The sequence below is a fragment of the Microcebus murinus genome, chromosome 15 (assembly GCF_040939455.1).
Source record: "Microcebus murinus isolate Inina chromosome 15, M.murinus_Inina_mat1.0, whole genome shotgun sequence".
Taxonomy (NCBI): Eukaryota; Metazoa; Chordata; class Mammalia; order Primates; family Cheirogaleidae; genus Microcebus; species Microcebus murinus.
Window position 1 is genome coordinate 69,394,649 of NC_134118.1, and position 11,299 is coordinate 69,405,947.

At 35.6% G+C, this 11,299-nt stretch overlaps 1 pseudogene; it reads left to right on the forward strand.

Annotated features, from left to right (window-relative positions):
* Positions 1-7,181, forward strand: part of LOC105874680 (small COPII coat GTPase SAR1A pseudogene) — a 44,145-nt pseudogene extending 36,964 nt beyond the window's left edge.
* The last annotated feature ends 4,118 nt before the right edge of the window (positions 7,182-11,299 follow it).

The following is an 11,299-nucleotide window of genomic DNA, read 5'->3' on the forward strand; positions in this document are numbered from 1 at the left end:
TTTCTTCTTTGATCCATTGGTTGTTCAGGAGCATGTTTATAATTTCCACATAATTGTGAATTTTCCAATTTTCTTCCTGTTATTAATTTCTGGTTCATACAATTGTGGTTAGAAAAGATTCTTGATTTCAGTTTTCTTTTTATTATTATTTCAAAATACAATAGGGATACAAATGTTTTTGGTTACATGGATTGCTTTTCTTATGCTTAAGTCAGGGTTATAAGTGTGCCCATCAGCCAGATAGTGTTTTCGTACCTGTTAGGTAGATTTTTGACCATTCCTTCCTCTCCCCCTACCCTGCTTGATTTCCACTAAGTTGCACTTCCCTCTGTGCACATGTGTGCTCATTGGTTAGTTCCAATTTAATAGTGAGTACATATAATGTTTTGTTATTCCATTCTTTAGATACTTCACTTAGGCTCATGGTCTCCAGTTCCATCCAAATTGTTGCAAAAGGCATTAATTCATCCTCCTTCATGGCTGAATAGTATTTTTGTAGTAGTATTTTGTTAATCCCTCATGAATGGATAGGCACATCTTTACAATTGTGAATTGTGCTGCAATAAACATTCAAGTGCAGGTATCTTTTTGGTAAAATGACTTCTTTTACTTTGGGTAAATACCCACTAGTGAGATTGCTGGATCAAATAGTAGGCCTACTTTTAGCTCTTTGAGAAATCTCCATACTGTTTTCAGTAGAGGATGTACTAATTTATAGGCCCACCAATAGTGTATAAACCTTCCTTTCTGCATCCACACCAGCATTGATTGTTTTTGGAGTTTTTAATAAAAGTCATTCTAACTAGGGTAAGGTGATATCTCATTGTGGTTCTCATTTGCATTTCCCTGATGATTGGTGGTGTTAAGCATTTTTCATATGTTTCTTGGACATTTGTCTATCTTCTTTTGAGAAGCATCAGTTCATATCTTTTGCCCACTTTATAATGGTTTTTTGTGTGTGTGTGTGCTGATTTGCTTAAGTTCTTCATAGATTCTGGTTGTTAGTCCCTTATCGGATGTATATATTGCAAATATTTTTTCTCATTCTGTAGACTGTCTATTTGCTCTGTTGATTATTCCCTTAGATGTTCAGAAGCGTTTTAATTTAATCAAGTCTCATTAATTTATTTTTGTTGTTTTTGTCAGACCTGCAAGGAAGAGCTGGTACTTATACTACAGAAAGAACTTATAACATAGAGGAGGAAGGAATCCTCCTCAACTCATTTTATTAAGCTAATATCATCTTGATATCAAATGCAAGAAAGGACACAACAGAAAAAGAAAACTAAAGACTGATATCCCTTATAGATCTGATAAAATTCGGCTGTGAATCCATCTCATCTAGGGCTTTTTGTTGGTGGAAGCTTTTTTATTACTGCTTCAATCTCCTTGCTCATTATTGTTCTGTTCAGGAGTTCTATTTCTTCCTGATTGAGTCTTAGGAGGTAGTGTGTTTCCAGGAATTTGTCCACTTCCTCTATGTTTCAAGTTTATGTGCATAGACATTTTCATAGTATTCACAGATGATATTTTATATTTCTTTGGTATCAGTTATAATATATTTTTTTTCATTTCTGATTGAGCTTATTTGGATACTCTATCTTCTATTCCTGGTTAATCTAGCAAGAGGTCTATCAATTTTGTTTATCTTTTCAAAGAACCAACTTTTTGTTTCATTGATCCTTTGCATTTTTTTATTTGTTTTCCATTTCATTTAGTTCTGCTCTTACCCTAATTATTTATTTTCTTCTGCTGGCTTTGGGTTTGGTTTGCTCTTCCTTTTCTAGTTCCTTGAGATGTGTTAGATTGTTGATTTGTGATCTTTCTGTCTTTTTAACATAGGCATTTAAGACTATGAATTTTCTCCTTAGGACTACTTTTGCTGAATCCCATAGATTTTGATAGCTTGTGTCCCCTTTGTTGTTCAGTTTGAGGAATCTTTTGATTTCCATCTTGATTTTATTATTGACCCAATAATCATTCAGCAGCAGATTGTTTAATTTCCATGACTTTGTATTGAATTCGGTGTTTCTCTTGGAGTTGATTTCTGGTTTTATTCCACTGTGGTCTGAGGAGATACATGGTATGGTTTCTATTGTTTTTTTAATTTGTTGAGACAAGATTTGTGCCCTAAGATATGATCAATCTTGAAGAATGTTCCATGTGCTGATGAAAAAAATGTATATTTGGTAGTTTTGGGGTAAAATGTTCTGCAAATGCCTGTTAGGCCTATTTGTTCTAGAGCCCCATTTAAGTCCAGTGTTTATTTTCTGCTTGGATGATCTGCTCAGTGACAATGGGGTGTTGTAGTCCCCAGCAATTACCATGCTTCTATTTATCTCTTAGATCTAGTAGGGTTTACTTTATGAATCTGGGCACTCCTGTGTTAGGTACATAAACATTTAGGATTGTTATGTCTTTTTGTTGAATTGCTCCCTTTACTATTATACAATGACCATTTTTGTCTTTCTTTACTACTGTTGATTTAAAGTCAATTTTGTGTGATATAAGAATTTTTACACCTGCTTTCTTTTGGCTTCTATTTGCATGGAATATTTTTTCCCATTCCTTCACCTTGAGTCTCTATGAGTCCCTGTGGGTTAGATGTGTTTCCTGGAGACAGCAGATATTTGGGTTGTATCATTTCGTCCATTCAGCCAGCCTATGCCTCTTGAGTGGGGCATTCAAACCATTCATGTTGGTTGATAGAATTGATATTTGAGATGCCGTTCTGTTCATCCTGTTGGGTGAACAGGATGAACAACCTTATTGTTTTGTTTTACCTCTTTGGTATTGTTTTGTTTTACCTCTTTGGTATTGTTTTATGTGAGCTCTGGATTTACATTGCAGTCAAAAGAGACAGTAAATACACACATTTAAAATAAAATTTTTTGTGTGTTATTAAACAATTTATGGAATACTTTTGGCTATGAATTCTCATAAATATAAACTTCACACCTGGATAGAGAAACCTGCATTGTAGCAAGAGAAATATCCCTTTCATTTGGCATAAGTTTCTTTAGAAGATCTAAGGAAGATGAACATGAAGAAAATATTTAGTAGTTGTGAGTTTTTCAGTTGAGTTAAATCTTACCTTTTCATCACCTTGTTTCTGTTGTTGCACTTGAAGAAAATATTAGTGATCACTTAGTGATGAATGAAGAAATTTTTATTTTGCCTTCATGTAGAAATAGTTTTGTGTAACAGAAATAGGTCCCAATTACAATTAGCAACATAAACCCACTCCTTTATGCCTTGCTATAATTTATGTTTAATATTTATTTTTTTAAAAAAGCAGGGACCAAGAATATTAAAAAAATATAGTAGGTATTGAATAAGAATTTTTTCATATGTGTGCATGTGTGTTTCTTACAGCTTAGGATCCTTTCTCAGTTATGTTTCAGGTGATTTTGAGATTCATTAATAGAAGCACTTATATTAAATATAAATGGTGTTGACTTTCTGTGGGAGCACAGAATTAGTCCCAATATATGTTTGTTTTCTATAGTGGTTTGTGCTTTACATAGTCTAGATATTGCTAATAAAAATTTTATTTAAGTAAATAGGACATTTATTCAATGTCCTAATATGATTTGCATATATGCAATTCCAAATCTAGCATCATTTTCCCAGGTGGATGCCAAGATAATGGGCAGCAGACTATACTAAGAAGTGTTCTATTGTCCTAAAATTGAAAGTGAAAAACTCAACTGCTCTCAGTTCAATGTTTAGTGCCATATACTTTATATTTCTTTTGTATCTGAGTCTATTCTAAGTATTTACTTTTTGAATCTATAGCTCAGCAAAATTGATTTTTCTTTGTACTCCATGAGAAATAGAGCCATCAATGTTGAAGACCTCCCTGTAGTTTATTTTTAAAGCAAAACAAGCTAATTAAATCTATTTCATTGATTTAAGCTTGATGCAAAGTGCTGGAAAAGGCCATGGCTGACCTTGTTGATTTATTTTTAAAGTCCAGCAAGTGGTGGCTTTGTGTTCCAAAAAGATATAGTGAAGGAAAAGTAATTCATCCCACTCATTTGCAAAATTCTTGGGCTTGAGGTGAAAGTATCTCAGACAAGTTAATAGATCTCTTCATGGATGTTTTTCTTTCTTAAAGAAAAACATTGAATGTTCCAGAATTGTTAGAAATCTAAAGGATGCCAATGAATTCAAGGACATTGGCTAAGTCCCCTGACAGATTTTTTTAAAAATCCTACTCTATGATCACAGACTAGTTCCCAGATCAGCCAGTCCTCAAAAAGGTGCTTACGACTTCTAAGTTCAGCAAGAACAACACAGATAATCACACATTCAGTAGAGGTGAATCATATTGGTCTTTTATCAAGCATCTAGGTATATTCACTCTATTAAAGATTATGTGCTCATGGTGAGAGCAGAAAAAGAAGTGAAAATTACTGTGGCTGATCTCAGTAAACTCACAGTTGCTTTATTTGGTCCTATGAACTAAAATGTAAAAGATACACTTTGTGAAGGGCCAAATGAGTGGTAAAAGAGAAAATAACTTATTTAGGAATCACCTGGGACAGCTATGTAGATGTTCATATCACAGGAATAGAATGGAAGAGCTTGGGGAAGAAGAAAGAAGGGAGACAGTGGTTGAGGGGTGAGGTGATGGGCAGGTTGTGAAGGGAGGAAAGGAAATGATAATTTCGGAGGTTTCTGACCAGCGGAGTTTGAACATAGCGCCAGGGCATGTGGAGGGAAGTTGTGCTTTGTGACATTTGGAAAGTTCATGGCCTCTATATTGCGGAGAGTCAAGAATGTTATGTATAAAAATTGTCATATTCTGATGATACCAAAGAGAATTTTAAGACTTTTGAATAGGTAGGTGATGTGTGAATCATTTTTTTCCCTTTTTAAAGCAAATCTAGAGCAGTCTGTAAGGCGAATTACAAAGTGACTGCTTATGGTGGACATCAAAACATGCCAGTCTCCTACTGAAAACCTTCCAATGCTTTCCCATCTCACTTAGAATCGAGTCTGAACTCCTTGCTGTAATGTGCAAGGCCCTACACAGCTGGTCCTTGCCTGGCTCCAAACTTGTGTCTTGTTCTTCCCCTCCCTCCCTGGGCTCCAACTCCAAACCCATTAGGCCAAGCTCATTCTTATCTTCCAACCATTGCATTCCGCTGCCAGGAAAGCTCTGACCCTGTGTCCGTACTAGGCTAATTTTATCCCATCATTCCAGATTCATCTTAAATTTTCTCCTGTTTAGATAGACTTTTTCTGACCACATTATCTAATTTTGGCTGCCCCAATATCAGTCACTGTCTGCCACACCACCTTGTGTGCACTTGGACGACCTGATATTTTATATCTATTTACTTTTTGAATTGTTTTGAGTCCATCTCTTCTCAGTGGAGTGCAAGCTCCATGAGAAATGGGATTCCTGCTTGCCTTTGTTCATTGATTTATACCCAGCACCCAGAGCAGTGCCTGTAATACACGTTCAATAAATATTGGTTACACGAATGAATGAATTGGAATGGGGTGAGACTGTAATTCAAGGCTTAAAGTTCTCCAAACTGTAGACAAAGAAGTGCCTAAATATATAGTTAAAGCACTAGAAGTTCACACTGCCCATATGACAGTGTCTGCAGTACTATCATAAAACTATCTGATGATCTCAAAAATCCATCACCAGTCAGGCAAGCACATGCAAACAATGGCCTTACTGTTTACAGGCTCCTTTGAGAGGAAATGGATGCATGAGGCGGCCATCTATTGTCAAAGAAGTCATTGAAATGGAAAGATATATTTCTCTGAACATTATATTTGATTCAAACTGTAACATTAATACTTGAGTTATAATTTGTGGATGAGCAACTTGGTACAAATATATACTTTTCATTGATTTTCTTAGTTATAATCTCTGATCATCTTCTAATCGGGCCCCATTGTTATTTTTACACATTAGCAATACTAAATGGGGCCTATTTCATTAAACAGTTTGATAATAATTTGTAATGGCACTTAAAGTTCTCCCAAACCACTAGCATTCCTGCATAATATAAGAAAACAAAGTAAAATCAAAATAAGCTTGCTCATGCTGACTGAAGTTACATAAATTCAAACCCCACACACCCTCAGACTCTTTTATTTTAACTATATTTGACCAAGAATATCAATTAGAAACCAACTGTGGACTAATGAAGGTTTAGCTTTTCAGATTTTTAATGGAATTAGTCATATATAAACTTATTTTCAGCTACTTGCAGTTGCATAATAAACTGTTTTAACAAACATTCCCAAACATTCTTTATAACCTGGGTAACTAAATGTTTACAAAATCAAAGAGTACTTTTGAATATAATAAAGGAAAGTATATTGTAGGATTTTAATAGAAAATTAGGGATACTTTATTATGTTGCATCCCTTTGCAGCGCCGACAGGTTCCATTATGTAGACAGGTGCCTACCCTTCCATTCTATGTGCAAATACAGTTTAGTGAGCTGAGGGGTTGAGACTCACGTTCCTAGTGATTGCTGATTTTACCTAATTTTCCAAAGAAGAATGGTACAATCTAGATTTGCAGTTTATAAAGTACAGGATAAAATCCCTTAAGAACACTCCAGGTAGTTTGAAAACTGATCCAAACTCTAAAGTAAGGTCATTTGACTTATTGTGAGATTTTCTGGCATCAAAGAGAAAAAGAGAAAGGGAGTCGTTTATTTTGAGTCACTGACCTCTAGAGACTCACCAAGAATAGCTTGTGGGCAGCTGAATGAACCTAGAATGTTGCTGCTGCCACAAATGCCAGCTCAAATAAGATGTGACATAGTTGGGTCCCACTGTCTCTCAGCTTTCAAACACAGAAAGGCCACCCACAAGTAGAAGCGAGACAGAAAGAGGGAAAAGGAAGGAAAACCTCAGAAGATGTTCCTAAAAGAAGACCATATCTGGTATTCTTTTCTGGTATCTCTTTTTCTCTAGATCTTACAGTACCTACCAACAGCGTTCAGGTCAACTTGCAATGTCTTTCTCGTGCTCTGGGACTAAATGCAAAGATTGGCTGTTCCAAAGGCACAGAGTCAAAGCCTGTGGCTCTGGAGGAGCTGTCCTGGGAGAACACATGGAAGCAGTTGTGGAAAATGGTTTCAGGTGGTGACGTGATCGGAAAGAAAAAATTTGAAAAGCATCGATTTGACGTGTGTTAGTAATTTGTAATATGCATATGCATCAGTCAGAGTTAATAATGATATAAAATGAAGCTGGTGCTCTCAGACAAGGCCCTCTGAGGATGCAAGTGTGCTGGGAAATGGTCACCTGTCCCGAGCTGCGGTTGCAGGCGGCCCGTTACCTTTGCTCCGGCCCTGCCACGGACAGCACCAATCCGGGCACCTCGTGTGAGCACTGGCGTCCAGGTAAGCCAGGGCAGAGTTGGGAGAGGAGAACCCAGCGTGGCCTGTGGCCTTCTTCTGGCCCACGTTGAGGGTTTTGTGGCTGATTGGGTTTTGTCTTGACTTCTTTGACTCTCAGCTCTGAAAAGAGGGCCCAGGCCTCTGAGTTATACAGTCACCCAATTCTAGTGTGAAGAGTGAATGCGCCCACAGGCCCGAGAGAAACCATTATGTTGAGCTCATGTGCAAACTTTGCAGATTGTACCCTGGACGGGGGCAGCAGGTGGAAGTGGGGAGAAGGAGCCTCACCGAAATCAGCCTTGCTTCTCTGGCCAAGCCGTGGCCCTTGTGAGGGATCCCGTTCTCCAGAAGATAATTTGTTCCAATGCATCCAGCACATTTTGGCCAGTGGGGGTCCTGCATTTAGGCTGTAATATTAGAATCATTTTTAAGAGCCAGTATTATTGGAGGTTCAGTCAAAAACCTAAAAGTCTTTTTTCAGATTGGCCATAAGGATGATCTGAATTCATTCATTAATTATAATGATTATGAAGATGTCTTCTTAAGTTATGAAATAAACTTCTTTCAAATGATGCTGAAATGACCAATTTATCACCCTGTTGAAATAATAGTAATAATAATAGCACCATAATAATAAATAATAATAATAATAATAATAGCACCAGACATTTTTGACTTTTGATTCTAGTAGTCCATGATATATTTATAAGTTTATTTTGTGATTTCCCAATTTCTAATGTTCACCTAATTTTGTAAGTAGAAAAGATAGTGTATTCTTTTATCCTCGTAATAGATGAGATTTTATTTCCAGATTTGAACTACCTGAACAATAAATACATTCAATGTATTATCATTGGGGGTTCTTCACTAATAGTTTGAATGTATAACTCGTTCACATATATTTAGCCCATTTATGATAGAGAAAACTAAAAATAAGCTACCTCACTATTACGGAATTTTTGGAGGTATTAATAGTTTTTAAATTTTTGACATATGGAGAATCAAATTAAGTTTAAGAAGACTATAGCACTCTATTGATAAGTAGTTTTAAACTTTTATAGTTTTAGTTTTTATATTTATTTCAGAATTATTGAATATCTTTGTGCACTTGCAATGAATACTTTTATCATAACATGATATAAGGTAAAAAATACAAAATGTGACAGATCTTTAAAAAATCTTAACAAATCTTTAAATATATCTTTGAGTTTGACCTTGCAAAAAAGTCTTTAAAACCCTTATCTACAATATACACAGATACAACTCCTATACAGAGAAATAATGACACCCTTATTCAATTTCAGTTGACATTAATTTTGGAATAGGAGAGCTATAGCTATTTCAAAGTTTGTTGATTATAAAAATAATTATAAAAATAGTTTCCAGTATGTTAAGTAATTTTCAATCTTTTTAAGTTATAAGATAGGCATCTATTATATAGGAGAAAAGTTCTAAAAACCATCAATAAATTTAAAAAGTTAAGTAAAAACATTTTTGTATTAAAAAAAAAAATCATGTCATAAAATTTAACAGCCAGAGCAGCCTTGGCAGGGCTGACTGTAGAATGGCAGTGTACAGAAACTGAACTGACACCACAAATATGTTTGCAGGGTATTGTTTTGTTCCAGTGTTATGTAAATTCTGCAAATCTAAAACAGAAAGTTTATGTAACAGATGCCAAGTCAATCTCTGTATGTGCTCCATTCCTTGTTACTTGGGAAATGATGTGCTTTTCGCTTAATGATGCTGAAAATCACTCCAAGGACACCAAGCCAAATATGCAGGAGTCCCATTGCATGGTGTAATTTGCAAACCATCAGTTATTTCTGTCATATGGCATGAACTTTGTTTAAAGGGCTAGTAGCACAGGGTATGACTTGTGGAGTACACTCTTAAAATTTTTAACACAAGATTATAGCTCTCATCAATGACTCAGAGAGTAAGCATCTTTTTAACAAACTCTTGTTGGTGCAGTTGGTGAAATGAATACTACTTAGATAATAAATCCCTTATCAAGCCTCTGACACAGCAATAACAGGGGGATTTAGGACAAGAAACAAGCTGCATGCTGGAAACCTTGTTTTTCAGTGTAAAATGTACTCCAAGAACTAATTTGCCAAACAATAAATACAATAGTAATTTAGGGATGTTCTTTCAAATTTAATATATAGCTTTCACTTCATGAGCATTGCTGTAATCTTTAAATCGCATTTAGGAGCACCATGTTTAGCTTAGAGTAGCAAAGCTAATTTGGGATTTTGGCCATCTTAATAATCAATATGCACAGACACTAAGTCAGAAATCATCCAGTTTATCACAGTGGAGATTTAGGCAAATTTTCCGAATGAGTTTTCCCCTTTCCCCCTAGAAAGATGCAAAATTAAGATTCCCCAGTAGTCTTTCCAGCAATCTAAGCAACTTCCTAATTGTTTGCTCATTGTGATATAGGCATTTACCATGAAGTTTATGCAAGTACGTTTATTGATTATGCTACAGTCTGGCCTGGTAGCAGTGTATTTATCCTGCTATTATCTGTCTTTAAGAAGATAGAAATACCTTTTTTTGTGAAGTATAGAATATTGGGTCTAATCTCTGAGAGGTTATTTACTTCTACAGTGACCACAGGAAATTTGACTCCCTATTGTTGTAAATTCTATCCATCTTTGTAGGCAAAGTGTTGAATTGTAGAAGTTTTGAAGCAAAGGGGAAAATATTTCTGTAGAAAAATAAGAAATTGATGGAAGACACATGAAAATATTTAGGTCTTACATGTTTGTCACTGTTAATTACTTCTACAGAATATTATATTTATGCCTTTCTTGTTTCTACTTTTCATATTTTGTATATTATGACTTAAGTAATTTCCATATTTACCAATTATGACATTGGAACAACCCCAAACTATTTTCTGAGGGAAATGTTGACCTTGTCTACAGGCAGTCACTTTAATAAATTCTGTAGAGAGTTAAAAAGTAATCTGTTCAGATACAAGTCAATTTGTCTTCTTAATTAAAAAAAAACTCCTGTCCTTTTAAATCTTACCACCCTTCAAGTTCAACATCAAGGACAATAAATTCTTCCTTAATTAAAACCATGAAAAAATTTCTACTGCAGGCACTTGCTGGAGAATATAACGTGAAATTTGTCGCTGCCTGAATCTTAGCAAAGGTTTGATAATACTAGTGGATTATTGCTTGCAGGATATAAGAAATGGACTATAGAATATTTTTAAAAGATTAAATTTCATCCCTGGATTAAGCTGGTTCATCAGAGGACCAAAGAACCAAATACTTAAACTACATTACTTTGGCTCCTTTTGGAATCTTTTTTTTTTTTTTTTTTTTGAGACAGAGTCTTGCTTTGTTGCCCAGGCTAGAGTGAGTGCCATGGCGTCAGCCTAGCTCACAGCAACCTCAAACTCCTGGGCTCAAGTAATCCTGCTGCCTCAGCCTCCCAAGTAGCTGGGAACACAGGCATGCGCCACCATGCCTGGCCATGGAATCATTTTTAATTAGAGAATTTCATGTTGGCATTATGTCATACTAAACTGTTGCATTTTATTGTGGAGCTATTTTGAGAATATTGACCATTATATAACATAATTTTTGGCTGTGTGTGGACTCCTGGGAGAAATTTCTCTTTAGACATGTATCACAAGAACTTACTTCTTCTAAGAAAAAAATAATAATCTTATGAAAATGAAAAAGAGCTCATCAGTCTTATAGGTAATATTCTTTTTTTTTTTTTTTTTTTTTTTTTTGAGAGAGGGTCTTACTCTGTCCCCTAGGCTAGAGTACAGTGGCATCATCATCACAGCAACCTCAAACTCCAGGGCTCAAGCGATCCTCTTGCCTCAGCCTCCCGAGTACCTGGGACTACGGGTGCTCAACATCATGCCCAGCTAATTTTTCTAT